The following is a 5,991-nucleotide window of genomic DNA, read 5'->3' on the forward strand; positions in this document are numbered from 1 at the left end:
GTCATCCTTCCACTGCTTGCAATTACTGAAAGTTCAAGTCCCACCAGGCCCAAGGCTGACTCAGCCTTCCATCCTTTATAAGGTAGGTAAAATGAGGACCCAGATTGTTGGGGGCAATAAAGTTGACTTTGTATATAATATACAAATGGATGAAGACTATTGCTTAACATAGTGTAAGCCGCCCTGAGTCTTCGGAGAAGGGCGGGATATAAATTCAAATTAAAAAAAAACAAAAACAAAAACACCATTCAGTTAGGAGACAGGGTCTACCTATCCACAAAATTCCTGCACTCACTTCAGCGCTCAAAGAAATTGGGGCCAAAGTTCATAGGGCCATTCCCTATCACTAAGGTCATAAACTCCGTCACAGTGGAACTACTCCTCCCAAAGACCCTTAGGCAAGTTCATTCTGTATTTTACTGTAGCCTATTCAAACTAGAAATTACCTCTGACATCAGACCACCTACAGCCACACCACATGGCCCACCCTCCCCTTTTGGGGAACCAAAAGGTGAGAAAATGCCAGGCCACTTAGGCGCCAGGCTAGAAGGTATAAATCAGTAAATTACAGTATAAAGCAGGGGTCCCCAACCTTTTGGACCTCAGGGACCACCAAGTTCATAATTTTAAATCCTGCGGACCACTAATACCAATCCAGCATGCCACTTGCTGAAGCGCCTGGATTCCCAGTGACGGGATGGGGTCCTTCAGGCACTTTCCCTCCTCTCTCTTTCTCTCTTTCTCCTCCCCTCTCCCTCTCTCTCTCTCTCTCTCCCACTCTTTCTCTCTCTCCCACTCTCATTCTGATTCTGTCTGATTCTCTCTCTCTCTCTCATTCTCTTTCATTCTGTCTCTTTTTCTCTATTTCATTTTGTGTGGCATCAGCATTCCGCCTCGGTAAATTTGTGCCAGCCGGTGGAGCAAAGCATCCCTTGTCTCAAGCTGCTTGGGACTCAAAGCGGTAAACGGCATCTGGTCAGGGGAGCAGCCGGATTTTGCTCTCCATTGTGGACGCCAGATTGGCCCCCTGCAAGCTCTCGTCTCTCGAGCCCAGCCAAAGTTTCCCATGCCGCTTCAGCGAACACTCCTCAATAGAGAGCAAAATCTGGTTGCTCCCCGGACCAGTTGCCGTTTACCACTCCGAATCCCAAGCAGCAGGAGACGAGGTACCGCTCTGAGTCCCAAGCGGCAGGAGATGAGGGCTGCTTTGCACCACCAGCTGGGCAAATATACCGAGGCAGAATGCTGATGCTGCGCAAATGCAAATAGTGCTTCGCTCCCACAGCTTCCAGCCATCGCAATTGCTGCTTCGGCCCGCTTGCGCCGTAGCTCCACCACCACAGTGTGCTGGCAAAAATATAAAGATTTCTCCACAGTGGTCCACGGACCACCGGTTGGTGACCACTGTATAAAGGATATATTGGGGAGAAAGCCATAAAGTATGAATGCAATAATAAATGCAGGGGTCCCCCTCTTCCCCCTTCAGAAATGGCAGATTCACAGATCTGACATTCTGCCCTCCTTAGAAAAAGAGATAATCCACCTGGAAAAAAACAATGAAACATTAAAAAACAAAAATCAAGATGGTTTGGGTATTGCAGGTGGAATTTCCTTAATAGTGATGGGGCATGAACATGTTTTTTAGCTACCCATTCGTTTTGGGATTGAGGTAGGCGTTTCCATGCCACTAAGTATTGTGTGGAACCATGGTGGGTGCGTCAATCAAGTATTTCTTTGATTTCAAAATGTTTTTCTTCTTCCACTATAATGGGAACTGGAGGTGTGGCTGTAGGTGGTCTGATGTCAGAGGTAATTTCTAGTTTGAATAGGCTACAATAAAATACAGAATGAACTTGCCTAAGGGTCTTTGGGAGGAGTAGTTCCACTGTGACTGGGTTTATGACCTTAGTGATAGGGAATGGCCCTATGAACTTTGGCCCCAATTTCTTTGAGCGCTGAAGTGAGTGCAGGAATTTTGTGGATAGGTAGACCCTGTCTCCTAACTGAATGGTTTTTTTGTTTTTGTTTTTTTTTTAATTTGAATTTATATCCCGCCCTTCTCCGAAGACTCAGGGCGGCTTACACTATGTTAAGCAATAGTCTTCATCCATTTGTATATTATATACAAAGTCAACTTTATTGCCCCCAACAATCTGGGTCCTCATTTTACCTACCTTATAAAGGATGGAAGGCTGAGTCAGCCTTGGGCCTGGTGGGACTTGAACTTTCAGTAATTGCAAGCAGGGTTGGTTCAACCCTCTTGTCAGCTTGGGCTTTAAAAGCTGCCCTAGCTTCTTGCAGAGCCAGTCTGACAACTGGACATGTGGTTTGTAATTTATGCATCCACTCTTTAAGGGAGGGGATGTCTGGTTCTTCCTTGGGTAATTCTGGCATAGAAGTGAATTCCTGGCCAGTGGCTGCTTGAAATAGGGTAAATCCTGTGCTGGTATGCATTGAGTAATTGTTTGCAACCTCAGCAAATGACAACAAATGCAACCTCAGCAAATGACTAGTTGTCCTCTTGGTAATTTATAAAACATCTTAAATATTGTTCTAGCACGCCATTAGTCTGTTCAAACACACACACACACACACACCATTTGTCTGGGGGTGATGGGAGGAGCTTAGCCCCTGGGTGGTGCCTAATAAGTTCAAAAAAGCCCACCAAAATCTTGAAGTGAACCTAACCCTAACTCCCCTGTCAGAAATAATCCTCTGGGGAGCTCCATAGAGGCAGTAGATATGAACCAGGAATATTTTGCTAATGCCTTAGCTGTTGGGATTTTTGGGCATGAGATAAAATGGACCTGTTTGGAGAACAGGTCTGTTACTACCCAAATAACTATTTCCAGTGCTTTCAGGCAGTTCGACAATGAAGTCCATAGAGAGATCTCCAGGTTGCTGAAGGTTCCCCGACTGCAAAAGTTGGGGATTTTCCTTGCCATCTTTTAGCTGCAGCACAAACAAGGCAGCTGGCCATGTAGCTGTTCTGTCCCCCTCGCCTCAGTCTGAGCGATGACTTAATTAGCCAGCAACTATCAGCTTCTGGCAGCAAACTAGCGAGCATCTGCCAAGTGTCTCTGTTATTTTGTTTGATGCCGATGAGTCAACCAAGAACAAACTATTTCAGCTCTAGTTAAGCAGTTGATTTGCTTGCCACGAAGTGGTATAGCAGCTCTTGCTGCTTTTATATCCTGTGGGGTGTAGCTCCATGACTCAGCACTTCCTAGGCCTGCCCCACCCTTGCTTCTGTTGTTCCCGCCTCTCCTGCCTATGAAACCTAGGGTCCAGCCAGGCCTGATTGCCATCAGCCGGGTCTGGAGGCGTGGCCTGGGAGGGGAAAGTGTCAGGGGACGGAGGCCTCATTAGCTCCTTCACCTGGCCTGCCTCTGGCTCCTGGAGCTGAGCCAAGGAAGCCGGTGCTCCAGAGGTAAGTCCTGATGGCCCTTTCCCCTCACTTTCCGAGTCACTTTCTGGCAGGGGCCCCGGCTCGGGGGGCGCAGACACAACAGTAGCTTTCTATGTTCTTTTTCAGGGATGGCCACCAAAACTGTCTTCATAGAGGTGCAGAATTTTTACAAATCCAAAATGTTCTGCTAGTCTGGAATTGTGGCATCTTTTCATAAGGTCCAGGCATTGAGTTTCTGGAACATACAGTTTTCCTCCTACCCAGGCTAGGTCGTCTTTAATCGAGCAGTTGTTTTATGGGTTTTGAACCATTCATCATCACAAAGGATTTTCTTGAATGCCTGTGTGGTGGCATTGCCATTGGGTTGGTCTTGTTTAGCCTGTGCCTATTATCACTTTAGCTGCCAGCTGAGGGGTTTGGAGCAGGCTTTTGTACTATTGTATTGGGGTTTCCTGGAGAGGGCGTCTGCAAGGAAGTTTTTCCCCCTGGGAAATATTTAAGGGTGAAGTCAAACCCCTTAAAGTATTGCGCCCAGCATACTTGTTTGGGAGAAAGTTTTCTTGGGGTTTTGAGGGCTTCTAGGTTTTTGTGATCAGTCTAGACTTCGAAGGGGATTTTATTCCCCTCCAGGAAATGTCTCCAGGTGAGGAGAGCTCAGCATGTGGTGTAAGCTTCCTTCTCCCAGATGGCCCACCTCTGCTCGGTTTCAGTTAATTTTTTTGAAGTGTAAGCACATGGTTGTAGCTGATCCTGTTAGTTCTTTTGGAGCAAAATGGCCCATATGGCTACATTGCTGGCATCAGCTTGTATGACAAACGGTTTATCTGGATCTGGGTATTTTAATACTGGCTCAGCTAAGAAAAGTTGTTTAATTTTTTCAAATGCTGCTTGGCATTCCAATGTCCAGTTTAGTGATTGCCTGGGTTTTGGTTTGTCCTCCCATTTTGTTTTAAGCAGGTTAGTATTGGGGAGGGCAATTTTTGCAAAAGCCAGGATAAATTGGCGGTAAAAGTTTGCAAATCCCAAGACCTTTGTAGCTGTTTGTGTGTGTGACGTGGCTCCCAGTTGACCACGGCTTGCATTGTTTGTGGGTCCATCTCTATCCCTTCATGGGATATTTGGTACCATAAATAGTCTATTTTTTCCTGGTGGAATTCACATTTGGAGAGTTTTGCATAGAGCTTTGCAGAGCAGATTTTGTTTAGGACTGCTTGGACTATTTTTATGTGCTCTGTTTGGTTTCAGTGTATATTAGGATGTCATCAAGGTAAACCAAAACCCCTTACATAAAGGTTCATGAAGCACCTCATTAATTAGTTGCATGAAAACGACTGGGACGCCTTGTAATCCAAATGGGAGTACTCTAAATTGGTAACAACCCAGTAAGGTATTGACTGCTGTCTTCCATTCATCCCCTTCCCTTATTCTGATGTGGTAATATGCCTCCTGTAGGTCCAGTTTAGAGAAGATTTTCCTGTTGAGAGGTGTGCCAGCATGTCCTTCATAAGAGGGGTGGGGGTACACATTTTCTTTGCTCACCCTGTTCAAATTTCTATAGTCTATGCAAAGGCGTAAAGTGCCATCCTTTTCTTCACGGAACAGTACCGTGGCCGTGATTTTGGGTCGATAAATCCCCTCACCCTCCCCAGAAAGCGATGGGGTTTTTTAATTTTCTTAAATGGATCCCCAGTCTCCCTACTGACTCCAAAGGAAATCTCAACATCAACTACATGTGGCGAGCAAGAGTAGCAAAGCTTGCTTGTTTTTGTCAATGAATGTCTTCAGTTCGTCAAGTTCTTAAGGGGATATGTGTACATTTTTGGCTTGGGAAGTTTGGCCACTGGTAAAATTTCAATGGCACAGTCTGTGGCACAGTGGGGTGGGAGTTTGTCACACCCTTACTCCCTGAATACCTTGACTAGGTCCCTGTATTCCTTTGGGATCTCTTGGTTGGTTTGGCCCAGCCAGGCATTGCCATCTCTTTGTTCTCCCCCCTTTGGCCTTTATCCTCTTTTTCATCTGTGAATGTCACATGCTTTTGAAATTTTATGGTCCCTTGTTTCCAGTTTATTTTAGGGTTCCATTTTTCCAGCCACTTGAGACACAAAACAAGTGGCCATTCCATTCTTAGGGCTACTATAAATGTCAGGGTTTCACCATGGTCTCCCAGGTTTATTTGGGCAGGTTCTGGCAAAAACGGCAGGCTCCCCCCAACCACTGCCCCCCAGTTATTATCCCATCCAGCTGGCGGAAAGCGATGGGGTTTTTTAACTTTCTTAAATGGATCCCTAGTCTCCCTACTGACTCCAAAGGAAATCTCAACATCAAAACTACGTCTGGTGAGCAAGAGTATTAAAGCTTGCTTGCTTGCTTTTTATTGCATCCGTCAAGAGCACCCCACTCATTATTTAACATTTTAGTGGAAGTCTACGGTTGTCTGCTGGTCATTGTGGTGAGCTTATGTATCCTTTGTAGAATAAAACGACTCACATTTTCTGAATTGGATGTCTGCTAGTCAGGTTCAGGTGAGGTTTATTTTTTAATTCCTTTGTTTAATGGAACAGAACAAACAGAAAATAATA

Source organism: Ahaetulla prasina, chromosome 15 (assembly GCF_028640845.1).
Source record: "Ahaetulla prasina isolate Xishuangbanna chromosome 15, ASM2864084v1, whole genome shotgun sequence".
NCBI lineage: Eukaryota > Metazoa > Chordata > Lepidosauria > Squamata > Colubridae > Ahaetulla > Ahaetulla prasina.